The sequence below is a fragment of the Canis lupus genome, chromosome 12 (assembly GCF_003254725.2).
Source record: "Canis lupus dingo isolate Sandy chromosome 12, ASM325472v2, whole genome shotgun sequence".
NCBI classification, from domain to species: Eukaryota; Metazoa; Chordata; class Mammalia; order Carnivora; family Canidae; genus Canis; species Canis lupus.
The window spans coordinates 54,201,509-54,227,787 of NC_064254.1; positions in this window are offsets into that span (position 1 = coordinate 54,201,509).

A 26,279-nucleotide genomic window follows, 5' to 3' on the forward strand; every position below is an offset into this window, starting at 1 on the left:
TTACCCCTCTTCTGGAAATAAGAGAACATACTTTTGAAATTTGACAAACATATAAATGCAGAAAGTGATTAAGAATATTTACATGACAAGTAAGGATATTTTAGGTGCTTGACTTGGTTACAAATACAAATATGTAGGCCACTCAAATACATACTTAGTATAATAATAAATGATAAATATATTCATGGAAAATGTACCTTTTTTAAAATAAAGTAATTAATATGCTCAGGGAATTGAGATCTTATCACATGGCTTATCACAGAAACATACATACACACACAAACAGCATTTATTATTTTTATGTCATCCAATTATAGCATTTTAAATACTATAATCCAGATATAGTGACTTTCCTGATATTAAGTTACGACTAATTCATAACCCAATACCAAATTCCAATCAATGCTTGAAATTTTTGTGCTGAAAATTCAGTGTATAGTACCTCAAATCTAATTCTTGTCTATTTTGGTAATTTCCTCTCAGAATTACTCAGGCATTCTGAAATATTCAAAGCAGGTTATATATGGTACAACATTGCAACTCGCTATGCAGCATCATTAAAAGAGAGTCAAAGATTGATGAGCTTAATGATAGTCAAAGTCTATCAGGCTTTAGGAGATAAATGCAGGCAATTTATATTATCAAAGAACCTCAGTAGTTAAGAAATTTTGCGTTTGGGACTACATTTTAAGGTAAGGTAAGTAAACCTAGCAGAGTTTATATGGGCTCTCCCTACCAGATACCCTGTCTGCTCATGCTCAGATTTCAAATGTTAAAGGAACTAGGGAATTGCCAAAAAAGTAAAAGAAAATAGGGATTGTTTTATTAGTGGTTGCTTATATTATTTACTAAGTGTGTATTTCTTCTTTCACATTAAAACCCTTTCTACACCAAATATTTAAAATCTGTAAAGTGTGGCTATTTTTTGTTTTTAATTAAAAAAAAAAAAGATTTCTATACTTATTCATTTAGAGAGAGAGCTTGAGCAGGGGGAGGGGCAGAGGGAGTTGGAGAGAGAGAATCTTAAACAGACTCCACCCTGTGCAGTAAGCCTAAGGTAAGGCTCAATTTCATGACCCTGAGATCATTACCTGAGCTGAAATCAAGAGTCTGACTTTAACTGACAGCAACCTGGGTCCCCTAGTTTGCTACTTTTAAACATTGATTTTTTTTAAAAAAATTATACTTCTATTGTTTTCTTTGGGATGAGACTCAAATGAATGAAATATTGGACACCTACGTTAATTGTAGGTTTTGAGGTGACTGGTGAATTCACTCCTTACTCTCTTCTTGATATTGGAAATCCAGTCATTAGAGACTTAGTCTTTATGTTTTGATTTAGGAAATTTATCAGTTTCTCTTACTAATAACTCCTTGTACATAACTTAGTAATCTATTTTCCTCCGTCGCAGTAGTTAAAAATATCTGGCTCAGAAAGTTTAAAAGACACCAAAAGGAAATAAAATGCTACAGACCAGGGAAAGGGGATTAACTGGTTACAAACTTTACCCACTCCACAGCTGTATCTAAGCCTAAAAGAAATAGTGCCATCCATCATCAGCTTACTGTTCTATTCTACAATAGTAACCAAACAGAGCAAAGCTGACAGGGATAATATTGTATGAATAACATGAAATGTGTACATATATACACATACATACAAATAGGTATATCTATGTGTACATACACACATATACATACCACACAGAATATAGATTATTAGGATAATTTGAGAATGGCTGTTTATTTTACGTGTTACCTGTGTGTTTGTGTCTATATTTGCGTGTTAAAGGAAAGTGAGATTTCATCTGAAAATTCGACTGTATACACATTTATGGATCATTATGCTAGTTCCTAGATATATACTCATTTCACATTTTCAACTCTTACTCTAATAAATAAATTGTCTTTTTTTTTTGCTTTGCCTCCATAAAAATATAGTATGACTATTTCTAAGATTCCATTGAATAACATTATTCTCATCCATATATCAAAGTTAGCTGACATATTTTATACAGAGATATTGCCTGAGAACCACTCTGAGTTTTGGGTGGAAGAGATCACAATGATTTTTGCTTTAGTGATGAGCAAAGATCTGAAGATAAAATGGCCTAAATTATATATCCAGGCTAAACTAGAGGTATTTCCAGCCCTCCCAGACTATTTTAGGGGCAGACTTTTAGTGAGAGTAAAAGGCTAGAATGAAAGAAATTCCTGGGCGAGGTATGAGATCATCCCAGTATATAAGGGTTAAACCAGGCTTGCTCTTAAGACTTTCATCTGCTAGAAAATGAATCAAAATGACCAAACTTTTTCTCTCCATGTCTGAAAAGGCCACCAATGAAAGTTTCTCTTCATGGCTATGACGTTCAGGGCCACATTTTTTTTTAAAGATTTTTCATTTATTTATTTGAGACAGACAGAGAGAGAGAGAGAGAGCATGAACAGTGAGAAGAGGCAAAGGGAGACGGAGAAACAGGTGCCCCCCTGAACAGGGAGCCTGATGTGGGCTCAATCCCCGGGTCCTGGGATCATGACCTGACCCGAAGGCAGATTCTTAACTGACTGAGCCACCTAGGACCACTTTTAACCCTATTGCAGCAACCTTTGTCTCCCCAGATCCTTAGAAAGAGAGAGAAGATAGAAACTACTTATACAGTTGAATATCTATTAGATGCAAGGTGGATTGAGTCCTACTTGGTCTCAAATTAAAGGCATGAATTAGGGCCATAGATAAAATTTTAGGCAGTTGAAGTTTAGATAAGAGTCAAGAACTAAGGGGAATAGAGCATAATGATTTACATATATTATACCTCATATTCTGAATATAGCCATATGATGCAAAGATTGTATTTCTAATCTTTGCATGTGTACAATTCCTATTAAGTGACTGAGATAAGATCTCAGGCTACATCTGAAATATTTAAATCCCAGTAATATTCACTCTATTAGTGATGCTGAAGAATTTTATTTTAGATAGAATGAGTTGGAAGACTCAAAGTCAATTTCCCTTGTCTTACTCATGCTTGCTTTCTTTCCATGGAAAAACAGCTTGATGATAACAAAAGAATTGAAGATTAGCAACGTGAACCCATTGCAATAAATGTATTGCTAGATATACATAGAAATTGTTTATTAACATTTTAAGAGATGAATATGAACATATATATAAATTTTATTGTAAAACAGTATGCTATGATATAAAATAATATAGTAATATTACATTTATTTAATAATTTATTGCAAGTTATTTAAATAGCACAAATGCATAGGTAGAATGTAATCAATGAAGCTGCCAATATGTTGGTGAATATGTGTGTATATGCTTTAGTAATAAAAATATGTGTAATTCATCTTTGAATTTCAGTATTCACATCTTAAAATCTATTAATTGGAAAATTATAAATCAAAATTCATATAAATTGGAAAGGTCACTAAATAATCCAAAACTAACTCCGTTGATAAAGATGAAGTTACAATTACAGCATCCCATACTTTAATAACAGGAAGAGCAACAGTTGTAAATCATTGTGCTTGAGGCACACAATTAATGTAGTAATGGCAAAGCACTTTCTCCTGAAACTCTGGGAATTCTGATTCTTTTCTATGTACATAAAGCAGTAGAAGTTTTATGGTGTGGTCTTATAGTCAGATTGTATGATATAATATTGATTTATAGTTCTCAGGAGATGAAAGCACTAATGAGAACAAATGAGTATAAAATTTAGTAAGCTTCAGTAACTTGCTTTATATATCACTAGCAAGTTGCTTTTAGACAAAAGGAGGTATATGTTCAACCTAATTACCAGAGAGTTAATAATCTGCGGGATAATTAAGAGAGGAATTGGGGAATCTATTATACAGAAAAAAGGAAAGTCATCTATGTTAGTTGATAAGAAAAATGAATAGGGAATGAGAAAAATCATAGAGATGAAAAAGTCAGAGCTGTGAAATAGTTTACCTTTATTTGACCAGTGAGGGAGTACAATGGAGTATTATTAATTTCCAGCTGAAGTTGTTCATAAGGTTACTCTCAGCTACTTAAAGACATGGTTTTCCTTCTTATACTAACAATACTATTATAATAATACTGTAAAAAAAACAAACAAACATGGAAATGAAGCGAACACTAGTTGGAAACTGAAGCTTTTTGTGTAGAGCTGTCTTCACCTTGGAGCAATCTAGGAAGAAATTTAGCTGGAGGTCAAAGCATTCCAAAAGACCAAGGACAGAAGGTAAGAAATTTTAATGAGGGTTGAAAGAATTAACTCAAGGATTCAAATTTAAAAGAACTTCTGAGTATTGTAGACATGCCATTTCTCCTGTTGAATAGTATGTCAAGGTGGTTATTAAAGTGTAGGTTTGCATATCCAAGTTGTCTTGCTTGTTCTATCTACTGTCTGCTGATAAGTTCTAAGACAAAATGACTGAAGTTCATTCTCCTAATCTTTGTATAAACTGGGTTAGGGCTGGAGAAATTGTATTAGCTTATTGCTAAATTGTTCTGCTACCCAAAAGAAATGAGTTTATCCAAAGTGGGGAATGGCATTACACTTGGTATCTACAAGGAAACTGCAGGTTTCTCTAAGGGGATGTGTTTAAATTATTACTGGAAGTCAATGCTATTCTATGACAGCAGTGATTGAGTAGTATATAGTGTCATAACTAAACAAGAGAGATGGTAAAAAAAATAATTAAATAGCTTTCTGGATCCTTCTAAAAACACTTCTACATTATGGTTTAATTGCTCTATTCAAGGTATACCTGCTCCCCAGAATATCAGAATCAACCACAATAAAATGTTGCTATAGAAACCCATTTTAAGAAAACATATATACACACAACAACAACAATAAAGACTTTTGGTTACTCATGTTACTTTGCCTTTATTTTCTTTCATTAACATATATAATTAGAACTCATTGCAAATGCTGGCTATTGTGGAACTTAAGTCACATTAAGTTGAGTTTTACTATTTAGGCCTGAAATCTCTGTGATCTGGGGATATGGAATAATGGAGCAAAATGAATGTGGAGAATAAGAGAGGGTATGTGCCGGTTTAGATCTGTTATCTCTATAAATTTAAAATTAGTTAAATCCCTTTAATATGTTAAAAAATGGAACTGACAATATATCTTAGTGAGTTGTGAATATCCAATGGCATTAAATGATTAAAGTGTTTTGTATGAATTTAATAACTAAGCATTTGTTGGCATTATGGGCTATTGATTAGTAATAGTGGGGAACATACTTTTCTTTCCTTTTTTTTAAATTTTAGTCTCTTTTATTTTTTTTCCATTTTCAAGTTTTTGTTTAAATTCCAGTTAATTAACATACAGTGTTATATTAGTTTCAGGTATAGAATTTACTCATTCATCACTTACATACAACACCCAGTGCTCATCGCAGTAAGTGCCCTCCTTAATACCCATCACCCATTTAACCCATCCCCCCACTCACCTCCCCTTCAGTAACTCTCAGTTTGTTCTCTTTAGGTAAGTTGGTTTTATTGTTTGTCTCTCTTCTCCCCCCCCCCACCTATCTGTTTGGTTTCTTTAATTCCACATATGAATAAAATCATATGGTATTTGTCTTTCTCGGACTGACTTATTTGGTTTAGCATAAATTATCTAGCTCCACCCGTGTTGTTGCAAATGGCAAGAATTCACTTCTTTTTATGGCTGAGTAATATTCCATTGTATATCTATACCACATCTTCTCTATACACATCTTCTCCATTAGTCAATGGACATTTGGGCTTTTTCTATAATTTGACTATTGTTGGTAATGCTGCTATAACCATTGGAGTACAGGAAACATACTTTTCTTTCATGGTTGTGACAATTTACATTGAACATCAGATCTCTGTGACTAGAAATGCATCAGAGAATTGAACACTGTCAAGAGGTTTATATACTAAAACATTCAAAAATAATTTTCTGGATTGTGTAAAAAAATGAGAAATCTTTTATTTTCTTTTGAATGTTTTGATAATGGTCATATATACTAGTCTTTGAGGCCTATTTATTTTGATCTTAAAAATCACATACAAAAGAAAAATCGCATACACTTAAAGTTATTCAGTGATATATCCTTTTCCCGTCATCTAAGAAAGAAGGCTGGCATTAGCAATCATGTTGGTATGTTCAGGAGTCAAGATTATCTGCCTCTTGAAATAGTTAATAATATTTAAAAACAATTGTTTCCTTTTTACCTTCTTCCTAAAGGTCATGAAACTTTATTAGCAGGCAATGGGTTTCACTCTTGACACTACCAATCATGGCAATATAAGCCTACATTGGTATGGTTATGCTCACAAAATGTTTAGTATAAGTCAAATATGAACCAATATATTGTACAACACTGGGGTTTGAAGGCAAAAAAATATTGCACTGAGTACTTACACAGAAAGGAAACAAATAGTAATGATATACAACTGATTTTTTTTACTGAGGGGTTCAGAATTCATTGAAATATGAAAGTTTGCTTTCAGGCCAACCATAAATCTATGCATTATCCATTTTGGATATATCATTTATATCACTTAGAGACAGTTTGTTGGTCACTACAGTTGAAGATTTCTAGAAAAATTTACATGTATCATCTCAACATCAACGATATTATTTTTAAAACCTGGTCAAACAATTCAAGTTTCATACTATCCCAAAATATTTACAAAATTGAATATTCTAAGTAAAAATATGAGTTCCTATTAGATATTAGAAGAGCATTCAAAATATTTATAATAAATACATAACTTCAATTAATTATGAGAAAGTCTACCCATAGTATCAGAAAAAAAGATAATTATACAATTTTATTTAGTAAGTATACCCAGAGAGACCTGAGAACTATTCTCATCATGGGAATCCTTGCAAAATTGGTGAAGCCTCACAGAATTATATTTTCACAAAACCTGATGAGCCCCCTAAGAAAATCAGTGCATTAATGAATTAACATTGAGTGTTTGGTTCTGGGCCTGACACTTGAAGAAAAAAGGGAGTCCAGCCTATCAAACATCCTTGAATATTCAGGAAAAATCTTCTTTCCCCATGTGCATGGACGGAATCAATGTTTATTGGTGTCACCTGCACCACTACTTAGTGCGGAGGATATATCTGCAGGCCAGATAATACTAGCCCCTCCTTATGTTGTGCTTAATAACAATCTCTGAGTTATGTATTTCCAAAGATACCAAGTGTTCTACTGTTCCCAGAAGCCCTTAATTTTATCTTTCAAATTCTGTCAAGACATTGCTTTCCTTGCTCTCAGGGTCTATATACTGTCTTCACAGTCAATGATACCATCACTCCCCTAAACACCTACCCCAATGGAGTCTACTAATTTAAACCACAAGCTTGTAGTAAAGAGATTGACCTCCCCACTAGTTGGAAGTCTGCGTCTCTCTCCCTCTTCCCTGCTTCTGTGTGCACTCTCTCTCTCTCACTAAATAAATAAATATTTCAAAAAATAATAAATAGGAATGCCTAGGTGGCTCAGTGGTTGAGCATCTGCCTTTGGCTCGGGTTGTGATCCCGGGGTCCTGGGATCAAGTCCCACATCAGACTCCCTGCAGGGAGCCTGCTTCTCCCTCTGCCTATGTCTCTGCCTCTCTCTGTGTGTCTCTCATGAATAAATATTATAAAAATAAATAATAAATTAATTAAAAACAAGATAAAACAATTTTGATGAAATATCTCACGATGTGGAAACCATTCCTTTGTTTCTAAGCAGCACTTTAGGACAAGCCTATTTATAAGTTTGGTGACATTTGTATTTGGTATTATTTATTTATAAATTAAAAAAGCAGTTTTTAAGATGTCAAAAATATTTCCTCTATACGTTGGCTGAAGAAATACATACTGCATTTTGTAGAATTATTTTGTTCAAGTACTCTTTTCTATAAAGATGTAGTACAAAGGGAATAATATCCTCCAATGCTTCTTCTATTTCTGATTGATGAGAACTAGTTAAATGAGATGTCCTTTTATATATATAACAATGTTCATGTTTCTACTTAACCAAATATAGGGTTATTCCTCATTTTCCTTTATCGCCAATTCAAACAAGTCTGTTTTTTCTAAGTTTGTTCAAATATGCTATATTCACAGAAAAGACATCAGTTAAAGTAAAATGCTGCTTTACATAATGAGTTGAATATTCTGAGACTTCTTGCACTGTTACATGGTGACAGGGAGAAGAGCAGAGTCATAAGCCTAACAGGGAAACGAAAAGCAAATTACTGAAACTGCACTCTCATGAATTCATTTCTAAGAAAGCTATGACCTTCTGTGAGCAAACACAATAACTGATTTTCTATCTAGAAGACACTTTAGAAGTGACCTAGTTTTAACCATAATTTTCCATATGAGGAAACTGAGGCTTGAAGATGTCATGTGATTTGCCCAAACTTTCTGCTTTCCAGTACACCTGCAACTGTTATATGAGCTCCTGATTTTCATACTGGTGTTTCTGTCATAACATGGCTTAGTTTGGCTTGGCATTGTGGTAGCCTAGACACAAATTATACTCTTATCCTTATAACTATAGAGTTAGCCACAGTTCGTGAATACTTGCTTCCTTTTCCTTGATCTTCATTTCTCTTTGTTATTTCCATTTAATTGTTTTTGTTAAACAGGTCTTTTCTTAAGTTTCTTCAAATCTTTTATTTAAAAAAGTATATGCTGCACACACACACACACACACACACACACACAAATAAAATGCTTGTGAAATCCTACATATGTATTTGCAATTTAAGAAGATTTTACAGCAAGGATATAATGTCTTACAACGGTTTTACATGAGGTCACTTAAAATTAATTTAGTGTAGCAAAGCCTAGATTGTTTTCCGTAATCAGTAAGTGGTCATGATATATGAGATACCTATAAAAACTCATACTTTTTTAAACCTGCCTTTTATACCCACACACTAGTTTGGAAATTATTTAATTTTGGATCTAATGAAAACATCTATTCAGTCTTAAATACATGCATTATTACATTTCCAAATTGAAGTAAATATTGCAGATTTTAAATTTACAAGTCTATATTAAATGTGCCAGATTAGGCTAAAAATACTCACACCTTTTCAGATACTAAGAAGTTGTACCTATCACTAGTTAAGTGACAAAAAGAAAGAGTAAGGTAAAGCAGAGTGCCACATTTTAAAATCAGCTGTTTGTTAGTAATATAAATAATACATTGAGTGTTTAAGACATAAGGACACTGTGACAAAGGATCAGCTGCCTGAAATGATGAGCACAAGCTCTGATACCCTAGCCAAATAATGACAAAACATAGCAATCTTTGAATGAAGGTTGATATAGCACTTGGGAAAGGCTTTAACACTGAGGGCTCGGGAGTCATAGGGAAACAGAGCGATCACAACTGGAGGCAATTCTCTTGCCATCCATTCTAGTTGATGCTACAGGCAAAGGACAACTTGACAAATTTAGAAAGAAGCAATAAAATCTACTGAAGCAGCTAAATTGTCTGCTAAAAGACACTGGACATTGCCTAAAATGAGGCTATGAAAAGGAAATGCATCCTAAATCACCTTGCAGTAGAGTTTGAAATAAACATTTTTGGCAAAGTTCCCTTGGATCATCTACCCTTAAAATTTCAGCACACCATTCTTCAGATCCTAAAGCTAGTATTTGGCTTTCTTAAGCTGTATTATATATGTATATTAAAAAAGCTTAAGCTTTTATATATATATATATAAATATATATAGCTAAATATATATTAATTATAATTAATAATTATATATATAAATAATAATATATATAATTAACTAATTATATATAAGCTAAATATATATAAATATATATAGCTTAAGCTATATTATATATATAAAATTATTATATATATATATATTTATTTATTTATTTATTTTTTGCCCTGAATGTTTGATTCATGAGACCCCCCTATCAGCCACCACTCTGATATCCCATTTTGGATGGGTCAACTCAAATTCAATCACAATGTAGGAAAGACCCAACAACTTGTTTGTCAAATTGAATAATATATTCAAAGTAGTTGTTCCAACCCCAAGGGCCCTTAACTTCACATGCAAAGTATCAGCTTGTTAACTATGTCTTAGGAGGAGACTTTATTTCCCACTCCATTATCTGAAACACAACCACTATTTTAGTAGGGGCTTCAACTCAGAAAAGTTTCCCTAAATGTCTGGGCCTGATTCACTAATGATCTGACTGCTTAAATATGAAGGTAGACCACTAGGTTAGGACCACCTCATAAAAATGGACATGGTCACTCTGTTTAGTGGACAAAACTCAGGCCATTCTCATAACTCTGGTCAATACTCTCAGTGATGAACTTTGTTATTTTTTTCCTGGCTCTTGGGCTATTGCCAATAACCAAGTTATTTTTTTCTCCCACTTGAAAAACTATTGAAAAACCAAACACAATTTCTATCAGGCTATAAACTATAAAACAAATTGCTGATTCTGAATGAACCATGTAGATCATTCATGTAACCCAGCCACTGATGGAACCAATTGATATCAAACTGCTGAATGTGTTTGCACTATCCAGATTGCCACCATGATAGGCAACACATCTACCATCATTACCTGGACAAAGTAAAGGACTCCATTTTGTACAACGGTCTATCACTGTATGCTGGATTTATGACTCCCGCCAAAAGCTAATCCATTTTTCTGGTGGTGAAAAAGATTACACTCTATGATGTGTCACCCTCCCCCCACTCCAACAAGATTCCCTATGCTGGACCTTTGACTTCCTCCCAGGATACTCAAGTATCTAAACCACTTTGATACTTTTTTAATTAAAATGCTCCTATACCTATGGAAATAACTGACTCTGACCATACCATTGTAGTTTTTAAAACTAATATGTGTCATGTTTTTAGCTTTTACAAACTTTTTGCAGACTCTCAAAGATGTTCCATTTATTGCAAAATCTATGCAACTGTGGGACGATATTCAAGGTATTAAATGAACCTTCCATGGTCTCTAATGTCATAAGACTTTAATACTGTTGAGCATTGGAAAGTAGACACAAAGTAGTCAGACTCTCTGCTATCCTTATCACTTCTTAGTCCACACTCCTTAGTATGGTAGCTGACCATTGAACATGACTGTTTCCAGAAAAAGATCATCTTGTTTTGGCTGCTGACTGATTAATTAATAATTAATAAGAGAAAAAAGATGGAGGTTATATAGATCTATTTTGAAACTTTGGGATTCTACTCTATTTCTGAAAATAATGCCTATTTCTTTTTTTATAATGCCAACACTAAACCAGCCTGGTTGGTATACCAGTTTGGACCTGGTTGGGTCCAGGATCCTGGAGGGACACAATAAGATCAATTCTGTAGATTGGCCTCATTCTGCTACTTGGTGTCCTATTGATTATAAATGTTATAAAAGATAAATTGAACAGAATTTGTCATAATTCCTGCCAGTCAGATGAATCAGAGTGGCCAACAGAGTAGTATTTGTGTGGAAAATTTTCTCAAAAACCACGGTGGTATTAAAAACAAAGGGTGGGAAGTGTTGGGAGATAATTCTCCCTTATATCTATTGCATTTTGCCTATTGTGTTAGCAAATTACTGCCTGACCTTTCCCAAAAATTTTTCTTCTGACATTTATAGGGTAACAATCTTTAAAGATAGAAATAGTGTCTCTCTTTGGAGCAAAAGGAAAGTTTTCTCACAGTCATGGAAGATACAGATATTGTATTTATCTGGAGCAAAGAGGGCATGCTTATTGCCCGCTGTGAAAAATGTGGGTTCCCTAAGCTCAGGAAAATGCAACCAACTGTGTGTGCAGGTATCATCTTGCTCTATTTATGTCACTCTCCGAGGATCAAGACTTAGGGAACTAGCCCATATATGCTTACACTTTGGCTAATGGTGTTTCTGTGAGTAATAAATTGTCTTTTGTCTTTGACGTCTACTAGAGAACTTCTGTCCATGCAACTCGGGAAGGCTAAATTGTTATCTTTGCAAAGAAGGTAAAATCTCAGACCCTTCAGAGTTCCTGACATTAAGTGACAATCTGGAAACCTGGCTAGTTCCTCATGCTCATTCCACAAGAATATTTTGCCATTTGTCTCAGTTTTTTAAGTTGAATTTTATGATGACTTGAAGGTTTGCATATTCTGTTATATTTCCAGATCTCTTCCTTTATATGTGATTTCAATGAAATCGTTATACTTTGCTGACTTTACTTCCTCATGTATATATGAAATTTCTATGGTGTCCTAAAAAGACGTAGTAAACACAGCAGTACCAGTGATGTTGGCTGAGCAACCACAATAGTCATTTTATTCTACCAGAATGATAAAAAAATGCACCATTTAATGACCCCTGGACAGGGTAGATAAAAAGAATTAGGTTAAACTAAAGCTAAACATATTCATACTCTATGTTCCAATAATTCCATTCTCTGCCATACCAAACACAAATGAGTGCATCTGTGCATGAAGTGACACATATAAGACTGTCCTTAGCTTTATGCATAGTAATAGAAATCTGGAAATAATATCATGCACAATTAACAGTATCATAGTTAAGTAGGCATTGAAATATTCATATGGTGTCATAACATACAGAGAAGAAAGAACAAAAAGGAATAAAGTGAACCTTGCTACATGCCACAACTTGGTGAAATTTATAGACTTAGGCTGCACAGAATATATCAAACAAAATACATACTATGTGATACCATCTATATATGCAGCTCAAAAACAAAAAGAAAAAATCTATGATAATAAAATGAGAACAATGGCTACATTTGAAGGACAAGGTTAATGACTAGGAGAGAAACAAGGAAGCATTTGGGGCCCAGTAATAGCTACATCTTGATCTGGGTGGTGGTTACAGAGCTCTAGTCTCTGCAGAAAAAATTCTTTAGGATGTATACTTCATGTCCTGTAAGTGTAGATACTACTGGTAATTTATGGCATAATAAACTAGGTACCGTACTCTAGGTATTTTATGCTATGTGTTTCTTATGAGATAATAAAAATCATACCAAAAATAATCAAGTAAAATTTTATAGGCTGATATGTTTGTGCTATTATATGTGTCTATGTGTAACAAAATTCCTTTGTTCTTATAAGAGGAAATATATTATTGCTGGTAACCTGAATTATGAATCATAAATTCATGATAGAAAACATATAAATTTTAAAACACAGATTTAATGATCCAAATTAAAGATATCTGTTAAATAAGCAAGCAAAAAGATTAAAAGAAGGTGAATGAGATTGATATGAAAATATTGTATATATGTGTGTGCGTGTATAGCCTTTTGATACATCAATTTTCTGTTCTAAAAGAATAAATCTGCCTTTTATTTAACCAAATAAGAGGATTTAAAAACTGCATTTAGCTAATTTCTAGGCCATGTTGTGAGTTCTTAAAATTTTTCATGACTATTATTTTCAGTATCTAATGAACCATTTTAGGAGCAAGCTGAATTTGAGATAGTTTATTACAGTGCAGTCATGCTATTCTCCTATTCAAAAATGTTAGTTACTACTTCATTACATAACTAGTAAGATACCAACATACCCTGACATTTAAATTCTCTATAATATCACCTGAACGTATCTTTTCCTTTTTATTATTCATCTGCTTCCTCCCTGATATGTAGCCCATGTTTAGCTAAACTCCTATGTCCTTATACCACTACCAATTTTCTTTCCTTCTCATTTAATTTCTGGTTGTTCCCTTGAATGGAAAAATTCTACATACCTGTCTATTGAAATCATGCCCATTTTTTTTTTTTAAACTCAAGTGAAATTCCACTTCTTCTATGAAGTCTTTCTTGACTTTGGAGTGATACCACTCATTCCTAGGAATTCGACTGTGCTTCATAAATCATGCTACGGGCTGTATAATCAGCTATTACGTGAATTTTCCAGGTCATCACACATGTTTATATCTGAGCTTCACTAAGCAGAGGCAAATCAGGGTGTCTCCTCAAAGCCATGGCTTATTTTAGGGAGATCTCTGACTAAAAAGGAGAAATCTACTTAGTGCCACACCCATTATCCCTACGTATCCCGATTTCGCTTCTGAATGTTCAGCAGTATCCATGGCAAATACAGCTTTCCAAATGCAAACGGATTCCTCCATATGTTGTCTATTTCCTGCCCTCATTTCCAGTTAGTTTCATTAACATCACGCATTCAAGGGGAATCTCAGGTCCTTCATAAAGTCTAAGGCTTTCTAGTGAGGTTCTATAGTAAGCCAGTTGTACATTTACTTGTTCCTTTTAGATTTGATGTACAGACTTCTTCATAAGATTATCTGTCATGAATTCTTGAACAGAATTCTCAGTTTTTAACATGTACATAGGAGCATTTTGCCCTTCCATTTATATATATATATATATAACATAACTTTATTGTTCCAAATTTTACTTTATACATATTCAAAGATCTGAAATATCAGAGTTCCTAAATTTATTTCATCATGGTGTCCTCTGTGCCCTCACTTAATTCAAGTGAGTGCTATCTTTTGGTCTCATACTGGCCATTCTGCTAACTATGGTCACTGTCCACAAGAAATTGCTAATTATTCTTTTAAAGATATATCTTTTATACCTGTAAAGAAGTACTGAAGAGCTGTGGGAAGGAACGTATCTTGTACTACTCAGGGCCAGATACCCAACATACTTTGTGCCCCTTCCCCAAATCCCAGTGGTGACATATGATCTCCACCACAGCCACTACCCTAAGAAATGCAGCTCTGCCTCCTGCCGTAGCACCTTCAATGATTAACATTGCTCTGCCTCTTCTTATATTTATGCTAATTCATATTGCTTAAAGAGAAGAGACTCAGAACTGTATTACCCAATTTAAATCCCAGTTATGAGCTGTGTGATTACCCAATTTAAAACTCACTTATGAATGAATGAATGAATGAATGAATGAATAAATAAATAAATAAATAAATAAATCCCACTTATGAGCTGTGTGACCTAAACAAATTCTTTAACTTCTCTGTTTTTCAGTTCCTGTATCTGTGAGATAGAGACAATAATAGTAGCTACTTCAGAGGGTGATTGTAGCAATTAGGATAATAAATATATGTAAAGAACTCGGAACAGTGTCTAACTAATAGTAAGGCTATGTAAATGCCACCTATTAATACAATTGGTATTATTATTGTACCAGTCCTTGAGTACTAACAATGCAGTCTGCTAAAGCTCCACTTTACTCACCTCTACTACCTTCATAGCAATTCTTATGGAGCCTTACTCACAGTAGATGTTTAATAAATATGTATATAACTAATACATCAAATGGATTGGAAAGCTCAGCTTAGAACCAAGATTACAAAAGCAACATTATTAAAAATTGTTAAAATAGAAGGCTACGACAGTATAAAGATAGAACATTTGAGTAATCAGAATTCCTTTCTAGAAAAAATAAATTGACTTTGGAAAAATAAACAAATACTTGTATAAAATGAGGCCCTATGGGTAGGACAGGGGAAGGGATGGAGAACACAGGGTGTTCTGCAGGTGCACTGAAGAGGGTTTCCTCATAAACGGCTGAGGGATATGGGGGTATAATTAGGGATATGAATATAGGGGCAGTGTGCTTATACTCAGCAATTTAATTTTTCCTTCCAGTTGCACTAAAAGTTTTTCTAAAAATTCAGTCCCCACTCCCTGCCAACACACACACAGCTTTGTGCCAGTGTACCCCATCCTCTGGCCCAAGAAGTGAAGTCTGGGCTTTCTGACAAGAATTAATGGATAAGAAAGCCCAAAGGCAGGGAGAGAGAGAAGCAAGAGTGTATAAACTACCAGAAATTTAGAGAAATTATGGAAAGGTTCCGGATTTTGGCCAATCAAAAAAAATCAGCAAATGCAGTAAAGCAATCTAAATTTTCATGGACAGAATAATTAGCTGATATTGGCCTTAAAAAGAAATATTTTTGTAAGTTCAGGGACACCTGGGTGGCTCCATTGGTTGAGCATCTAATTTGTGATTTTGGCTCAGGTCATGATCTCCAACGTGTTGAGATAGATGCCTGTGTCAGGCTCTAGATTCAGTGAAGAGTCTGCTTGAAATTCTTTCTCCCTCTCCCTCTGCTCCTCCCCTGTGTACTCTCTCTCTCTCTTTCTCTCTCAAATAAATAAATAAATCTTATAAAAAATAAAAAGTTCATGCCCCTTTTCTCAGTGAATAATGATATATAATACTGCTTTGTGACCATCTATGAATTCTCTCCCCATCAACCCTTCTCTTTTGGGCACTGTTTATGAGATTTGTGGTCATAAACATATTAGCACAGGGTGAATTTGTTCTCTGAATTCCAGCCTAGAGGTGGACACTCAACCAAACCTTAACTTTAGAGGCCTTTCCCAAAGTTTCAAGAACTGAATTTGTGAGAGTCTCTTTTCTTGGATCATGCCTTGAGAGATATTTAGAAAAACTAAAACTCAAACTCTCTTACCTCTCAAATGGCCTAACTTGAAATAACAATAGTAATTATAAGTATAACAATTAGCATACTTATTAGGTGATTGTTAGTGCCAGGCTCTGAGCATTACACGTCTTCATTTGATAATTTAGTCACCACAATAAAACTGGTAAGCTGGCATAATTATTCATTTTACTGGGGGAGGAAACCCATCCTCACAGCACAGAATTGGGATTCTAAACCTGTCAAACTGAATGTAGCATCCAAAATGTAAATAACAGACAGTAAGAGGTTATATCTTAATCAGAATTCATTTCCAGTTTTATTAGACCCAAATCCAACAGCAAAGTTTGTTGAGAAAAAGGTACAAAGAAAATGGAAAGTGTGGCTGATATATTAGAAAAAAGGTGAAGAAAGTTGTGTACTCAGGATTTTTGCCTAGAATAAATGGGTCCTAGGAGACCCAGGTGGACAAGGGCACAGTTAGCTATCAGGGACCTGGTGAGGAGGAGGAAGACATGCAAAGTTTGCCTTTCCCGATTTTGCAGTTTCTTAGGATCCACATTGGTGATGGGGATAAAACTTCATAGAAGAGAAGTGAGGACTTTGAAGTCATGAACTGGTCATTATAAATCTTTTCTCGTTCCTCCTTCTCACAGCTGGTCTCTGGCAGCCTAGTGCTCATCAAAGGACTGGGCCTATGAAAAGCAGTGATAAATGCTCTTGGGTTTGGACACAATTGAATTGAATGGATGTGAATTGAATTGATTTGAATCAAATTAAACAGACTCTAAACTGCTGGAGAAACTATTTCTATTTTAGATAATTTTCAAAAGAGTTTGGAAAATTGACTAATTTCATGTCCTCTGATGAAAGGTGAATCCAATGCACATCAAAATGAAACCCAAGATCATGTGCAACTAATGAGGTGCTCACATGGGACAAAGTCCTAGTTTTCTGATTTCCTGCCCAGCTTTACTTCCACTATGCAACACTATATAAGAACTGTGTGACCTATAAATCTAGAGGATAATAAGAGGATAAGAATGAAGGTATATTTTTCATCTATAATAAAGGTTGCAGAGATATGTTGGAGACTGGATTATTGAGAGTACCACCAAAAGCCATGTTTCTATAACATGTTTCTAATGTTCAAACAGAAAGTAGCTTAGACAGTCCACTGTGACTTGCCTTTATAAGCAGATGAGAATTATTTGAATGCTATGAATGAAGATATAAATGTACTAAAATAAAAAGGGAAATAGGTAACGGCCTCATTGTCATTTATTGAATTATTATCACCATTTCTATTACCAGTGTCAACTTCTTGTAGAATCACCCTGATGAAATCAGCCATGATCATGTAGTTTAATTCATCATCTTCACAATTCACATTAAATACTGGCAGCTTTCAAATCAATCAAGATAATGTGAAAAAAACAAAATTGAACGTGAAGATGTGAGTTTGTGATATTGGTAGGCAACATCCTGAATGTTCAGTAGTAGAGATTAAATGTGCTAAAATATTTGAGAAGAGATTATGTGTATGACAATTTATCTTTGCACTACTCCACCTTGATATCTTAGAAACCCTTATGAAGCAAAATCCATGAGATACTGTAATTCAGAAAAAGCATTTTTTTGTTATATTGAAGTAGTTCTCCCAGATGATACAATTTTTTACATGTCTTGTAATACAGGTAGATATTTCTTCATATTACATATGAGAAAAATCCGTTGGTAGAATTTGATGAAGACCCATTTGCCCAAGCTAATCACTTGTCAAACTTCAATGATTCCTAGTCTATCCACAGTGAGGCAGCACTCTCCAGGAAAATGAAAATCATAGCTTCTATAAACTGCATGCAGTGATTTGTGAGGTAAAACAGAAACCTAGGTAGAACTGACTAATGTTTAAATGGGTTAACATAATGTATGGTTCTCAAACTGGATTTTAAAAATTACAGCAGGACCTAAGATACAATTACAATTGCAAATGTGTTTTGTTTTGTCTTTTTCCCCTAAATGAATGATTTTTAAAACATAAATCTTTAAATATTTTGCCCATGATTTAAAGAATACTTGTCACTTTTGATTACTAAACAGATTTGGAGAGAGAGAGAGAGAGAGAGAGAGAGGAAAAGAAAGAATGGTTGCTAAGGGCTGAGAGGATAGAGAAGAATGGATTAGTCAAAGTTTCAGTTACAGATGATCTATAGGTCAATAAGATGAACATGTACAGTATTGTGCCCGTAGTCAACAATACTGTATTATATACTTAAAAGTTTACCAAGGGGATCTTATCATGAATAATAAAAATATATAAAGATACATACAATATAATATATGATGAGAAAGAAATAAAGAAAAGGAGGAAAGAAGAAGAAAGAAAGAAAAAGAAAGAAAAGAAAGAAAGAAAGAAAGAAAGAAAGAAAGAAAGAAAGAAAGAAAGAAAGGAAGGAAGGAAGGAAGGAAGAAAGAAAGGAAGGAAGGAAGGAAGAAAGAGTGGTAGGGAGAAAACTTTTGAAGATAATGAATTAGTTTATGGGATAGATTGTGGTGATGGTTTCCTGGGAGTATACTTCTCTCCAAACTCAGTTAAGTTGCATACATTAAATATGTTACAGTTTTTAATGTCAAATACAAAGTGTTTTTTTTTTAATTTTTTTAAATTTTTATTTATCTATTCATGACAGAGAGAGAGGCAGAGGTACAGGCAGAGGGAGAAGCAGGCTCTCCACGGGGAACCTGATGCAGGACTTGATCCCAGGATGTGAGATCACATCCTGAGCCAAAGGCAGATGCTCAATTGCTGAGCCACCCAGGCATCCCTAAAGTGTTTTGTTTTGTTTTGTTTTTTAAGTGTCAACTGTTTATATATGTTACTTTACATGTTACTCATTTTGGAATTTTCTGAGTAACTGGTGCTCTTCAAATTTACTTCTGATGTTACGTATTTACACAGCAGTACTCCTCTGCTTTCTGGCCTTTAATTGTTGTACTCTATCTCATCCAGCTAGATCCAGAGCCTCAGTGTCATAATCACATAAGCTGCCATTTCGGGTTCATCTCAATCCCAGAACTGAACCTGAATCAGTTCCTGTTCCTCTACTACCCAGTCCTTCTTCCACAGCTTCTCCAGTTCCTACAGACCTGTCTTTCTGGCCAGTCCCTACACACACAGTCCATCATTTTTCTCATAAATTTTAATATGTATGACACTTAATGAATAGATAATCCCAAAGTCCATGTTGAACTGTTTTTATGAAGTCAAAGATAAAAAAGGAAGCATGAGCTTAAAAATGTTCTGAGCAATCTCAAGTACAATGATTAAAAAGTTATTCATTAAAATATTAGAAAGTAGAGTTCAGCAATATATTAAATACACTGAGAAAAAGTATCATTTCCTCCAGAAATGGAAGGCTATTTAATATATTAAGAAGCCTATTAACATGATAAAAACATGTTAAAGTTCTATAGTTAATCAAAGGCGGTGTAATGCATAGCTGAATCATGTAACATATGTCCACTTGAGTCAGGGATAAGATAACAAATAGTCTTATTTATCATTATTTAACATTATTTTTCACATATTAGCCAAGAAGATTATGTAAACAACATTAATATGAACACATGAATGACATTTACTAACAAACCCAAAAGAATTGACCTATAAAGTATTAAAAATTTATTCAAGTCTTCCAATAATTCAACACAAATCAGATACAATTTATCTGACTTTAAGACTTTTTAATGACAGCAGTAAATGTCAACTTTGGATGAATTAACCTAACAAGAAACTTTAACATTAAACTTAACTGATAAATATAAATTAAGATGTAAACAAGTGAATTGAAAATAACTAATGCATGTATATTTTGGGCACCCCAGTTAAAATGTGCAAAATTTTAAATAATTAATTCCAGATAATTTATTAAACCATAGCTGACAAGAAAGTAATGTATATTGCAACATACAAATGATAAAGAGGGGCTTGCTTTACCAAAATATAAAAATTTACCCCAGATAAACAGAAATGTAACTGTGATCCTGGTACAGAACATACAAATAGAAATGGAACAGTTGTGAAAACCTCCAAACAGATTTAATTATATAGAAGTGTTTTATAGTACATGAGCATCACTTTATAGTACATAGTATTGCTTTGTTAAAGCATAAATTATAAATTTATGAAATAAAAATTTCAGAATATAGATGCTTCTCTACCTAACCTTATAAGAAACCACTTTCTTTGAGATAATCATCTCTTTGCCATTCCTCTATAGTTTTACAAACTATGTAGTTTATACAAACATGTATATTTCCCCTAAAAGCATGTTTTCCTATTCCATTTATCATATCTATGTTTATTATTTGCATGTTTGCTTAATATAAAATTTTGAAGTGGATATGTTCATTTGTAATTCTTTTAATTTTTCACTGCTCTATAGCATTTCATTGTTTGATATCTTTAAAATTCTGTTTTAGGCTGATCCAAGTGTAGTGGTGTTTATAAATAATTGATCACAATCCATTACAGATTTCTTTGTTCCTGCTCCACTCCCACCACTTCACTTGACTAGCCTTAAAAAAAAAAAGAAAAAAAAAAAGAATGTTTTTATTCATTCTCCTATTGGTAAACTTTTAAGTTTACCCAGGTTTTTTTGCTACAAGTACTGTTACCATTATGAATATTCTTGTATATGTCTCAGTGCTCATGTAGAAGGTGCCTATTCTCTAGACTTTGCACATAAAAATGAAATTTCTGGGTTATCATGTGTGTGTGTGTGTGTGTGTGTGTGTGTATTAAACTTTACTAGGTAATGCCAGGGTGTTTTTCATAGTGGCTGGATCAATTTACACTCCCAAACAATGGGGTATTATAATTCCTGCTGTTCCACATAATTGCTAGCATTTAGTATCATAAGACACTACATTTTTGCAAATATATTGAGTGTGAAATATTTCATAACAGTTTTAATTTGCATTTCTCCAAGTGTTAATATGGTTGAGTATCTTTTCATAGTTTTATTGGTCATTCATGTTTCCTTTCTTGTTAAATTAGTTCATGACTTTTGCTCATTTCTTTATTAAATTATTAGCCTTAAAAGATTAGGAGTTTTCTATATATTCTATATGCTATTCCATTTTGAGTAATTTTCGATACAAATGCCAGTTCCCAGACTATGCCTTACCTTGTCACATTTTTCTTCTTTTCACATTTTTATAATGTATTTTGATCAATATAAGTTTTAGCTTTTATTTTTTTAAGATTTTATTTATTCATGAGAGACACAGAGAGAGGCAGAGACATAGGCAGAGGAAGAAGCAGGCTCCCAGTGGGGAGCCTGATATGGGTGGGATTCGATTCCAGGATCCTTGGATCATGACCTGAGCCAAAGACAAATGCTCAACCACTGAGCCACCCAGGAGCCCAGAAGTTTTAGCTTTTAAGATTATCAAATTTTCAAAAAAATAATAAAAATAAAATAAAAGAAAAAATCAAATGTTTCAATCTTTTCTTTGTGGCCTTCTTCATGGTTTTTATTCTTTGAATATTAAGAATCCCTACTCTAGGTATGTAAAAATATTCCTGTTTTAATTTTTTTCCAAAATTATTTTATATATTTTTTCCACATGCTTAACCAAATGTTCCAGTAAAACTTATAAAAGAGTGAATTGTCCCCACAAATCTGCAAAGTTGACTATCTCATTGCTTATGTTTCTGGGGTCTCTATTCTGTTTTACTAGCCTAATTCCATATTCCTATACTAATAACTTTATCAAATGTTCTTAATGAGTATCAATTTATAACAAATCAGTGACTAGTTGGACAAGGCTCCCTCCCATAAATAGGTAATTTATTCTTTAGGATTATTGACAATTTCTGGATTTTTTTCTTTAGCATGAATTTGAGAATTAGCTTGATAAACTCCTCTAAAGCTATCTTGATATCTTATTTAATATTCAGTGAATCTAGAGAGCAATGGGACTAAATGACATTTTTAGGATACTAAGCATTTTTTTCTACAAGCATTGCATACCTCTCTATTAGGTATTTTTAAATTCTTTTACTGTATAAAAGAACATAAAAGTCATATATACCTTTTGTTAAAAGTCATTTTTACCTTTTGTTAAATTCAGTCCTTCTTTTGTTCTTTTTGTTAGATTTAAATCTTCCACATGTCACTATTTGGAGTGAAATGACAAACATTCTGTTTGTTGCTGTGGTATAGGAATACAACTGATAATTATGTACTGAGCTTATTATTTAGCAATTTCCCTTTAGAGTAATTCTATTAATTTTTCATTTTTGTCAATGACAGTTTTGTCAATGACAGTTTATTATTTAAAAAAAAGCCCTTGCTTTTTTTTAAATAATAAATTTATCTTTTATTTGTGTTCAATTTGCCAACATACAGAATAACACCCAGTGCTCGTCCCGTCAAGTGCCCCCCTCAGTGCCCATCACCCAGTCACCCCCACCCCCCGCCCTCCTCCCCTTCCACCACCCCTACTTCGTTTCCCAGAGTTAGGAGTCTTTATGTTCTGTCTCCCTTTCTGACATTTCCCACCCATTTCCTCTCCCTTCCCTTCTATTCCCTTTCACTATTATTTATATTGCCCTTGCTTTTTTTATCTATTATTATTTTCTTAACTAAACGCATTATTGAGGGCTATTAATAAAGTTTTTAACTAGATTTTAATAAGGATACTATTAATGTTTCATAATTGCTAAAAGTTTATTTTTTTATTATTTTGTAGAGCATTTATATCAAATTAAGAAAGTTACCTTAAATTTCTGTATCAATCAAAGAAGTCTTAATATAATACAATACCCAAATTGCAGTGTCTAAACATAATAAATTTTTGCTCATATTACAGTTTATAGTTCCTAGGTGGTTGGTATAAGTGGCTTTTCTCTACACATCCTTTCAATCATCTAGGATCTTTTTGCCTAGTGGTTCTTCCATTCCTTAGATCTTGGGAGTTCTTTGCTGCATTCTTCATATAATAATCCCCTCTTCTCTGCAGGAGATACCTTTCAAGGCCCTCGTGGGTACCTGAAACTATAGATAATACCAAACCCTATTGACACTATGTTTTTCTGATACCTATAATAAGGTTTATTTTATAAATTAGGTACAGTAAGATATTAGCAACAATATGTAATGATAAAACAATTATAATAATATACTTTAGTTAAAGTTATATGAATGTAGTCTTTCCCTCAAAATATTTTACTGTACTCACCCTTCTTGTCCTAGTGATGATATGAAATAATAAAATGCCTACATGATGAGATGAAGTGAGGTGAATGGCATAAGCATTGTGACATAGCACTAGGCTACTATTGATTTTCTGACAATACATCAGAAGGAGGATCATTTGCTTCCAGACTGCAGTTGACTGTGGGTAACTGAAACCACAAAAACGAAACTGAAGGTAAGGGGTAGGGGGAAGGGAGTGAGGGAAACTACTGTATTTGGCTTATAGACACCAAGCAAAAGGAGGGAAAATATACAGATCACCTGGGAGGTTCTATAGCCAGGCCTGGAAGTAGCATTCATGGCTTCCATTGGTTAGGAAGCCACACAGCTATGTGGCCCCCTTTTGATATAAGGGACTTTCTTTTTAAGAAAATATCTCTCATTGTGGCTTAACAACTTCCTACAATGTAAATGTAAACAACTTAAAAAAAATACCATTTGTTAACAGTCCTGTAGAAACATGCATACTCACTGGCATTTTGTCCATTAGAGTGGTGGGACACATGGGAAAGCATAATAATTTTAGTGTCCAGAAAACTGTGTGCTTGTTCTATTTCTCAGGACCTCAAGGCACAAGTTTGAGATTAAATAATCTCTAAGTAAATAATATCAAATTTCTTCAATCACTTGTTAGACGAACATTTATTTTTTTTCCACAATGACGAGTTCTCCATCATAGAATTATAATAGGCTTTTCCAGAATGTGAGGTGTAAGTAAGCTATCCCTAAAAGCAATTACTGATAACAGTATCTTTCATTATTGGGAAAATGTGAATGCATGCCTTGTATAGTCTATTTTGACTTTAAACCCTTGCGGAAATCAGACTTTATGAAATGATGTCACAGTAATTAACTATGCTTGTTTTGAAGAATGGTTCTTCCAGCATGCCTTTTGAAAGATTCACAATTTTTCGTCAAGCATCAGAGAAATAATATGATAAACTCTAAAAGTGATTAAATATTATTTTAACATCTTAATTAAATTAAAAACCTCAAAGTTCCACAGACTGTCAATAAGCACTTAACTAATTAAGCACTTTACTATATGCTAAGCATTAATGTGTTTGCTATAAAGTTGGCAAAAAAAGCATAATCATTTGACATGATGGTATGACCTTTCTTAAAATATAATTGAATGTTTTATTAAAAGATTTCTCAGTCATAGTTCTTCTGGTAGGAAGGAGGAAGAACAGCCAAACTGGATAATTTGGTAAGAATCTAATAAAAGATTATTTACGAAGTGTATACAAACGAACCCAAAACAGTGTAGGATGCCTGAGGCTAGTAACATTGACAATCTCACCAGCTCTAAACCTGAAAAGACAAACATATTGTTATTGGAATACGGAGCAGGTAACAGCTTGGAGAAGTTACCTAAAGGAATTCTGGTCTTTGCAAACCCAGCTTATAATAATATGCAAAGAGAAAGCCACGGTAATCAATTTTGTAATTGAATTTTCAGAGAGTATACCTTCCAAAATTCAATTATCTGCAGTAAAGCCTCAAACATATCAAAACTTGTCAAGTTTAAAGAGGTTGTTTGTAGTTTTCAACATTATTATTTTTTAGAAGTTAATGTTCACATTTATGTAAAATAAAATTTTATGGGGAAGTCTGAGTGGCTCAGTGGTTGAGCATCTGCCTTTGGTTCACGGGATCCAGGATTGAGTCCTGCATCAGGCTCCCTGTGGGAAGTCTGCTTCTCCCTCTGCCTATGTCTCTGCCTCTCTATCTGTGTCTCTCATGAATAAATAAATAATTTTTCAAATAAATAAAATTTTATGGCTTAATTTGAGCACTAACCTCACTTTCTCTCACCCTCCCATCTCCTGCTAGTGTCCCTTATTGGCCAAGCCCTAGACAGCAAGTGAGCCTATTGATAACCACTGATGTCAGAATAGAGAGGCATAAAGTAGATCTAGAAGTTAAACAGAAGATATTTATCTCAGAAGAGTAGCTCTACCTAAACAGTGAATCAAGAAGCTTTTGAGTGGGTATCTCAGTGTGAGTCTACTAATTGTCTCTATGACTTTGGAGTCTGTCTTAACTTTCCTATATCTCACTTATCCTATTCGTAAGAGCAGACAATGGCATGAGACTGTATAAATAGTAAATAATACTAAGGACATACTTATCATACAGTAGACACTTAAGAAAGATTGGCTATTTTTATTATTTTATAACATCACTAATAAAGCTCTCTGGTTTGCTTATATGGTTTGCTTCTATGTCTATCCCTATCTTCATGGCCTATCAGAAGCACTGAATGGGTGACTTGCACTGAGGGGGGCACTTGACGGGATGAGCACTGGGTGTTATTCTGTATGTTGGCAAATTGAACACCAATAAAAAATAAATTCATTATTAAAAAAATAAAATAAAAATAAATAAAAATAAAACAACAATAACAAAAACCCGTTCTTAGAAAAACTCAATAAAATCAATTCATACAAGTTAGTGGAAAAAAATATTTATTTATTTTTGCATTTGTTAAAAAATGATTTGTTAGTTTAAGCCAAAGAACATACACTCTAATTACTCAATTTGTTAATAAATCAGACACAGAAATTA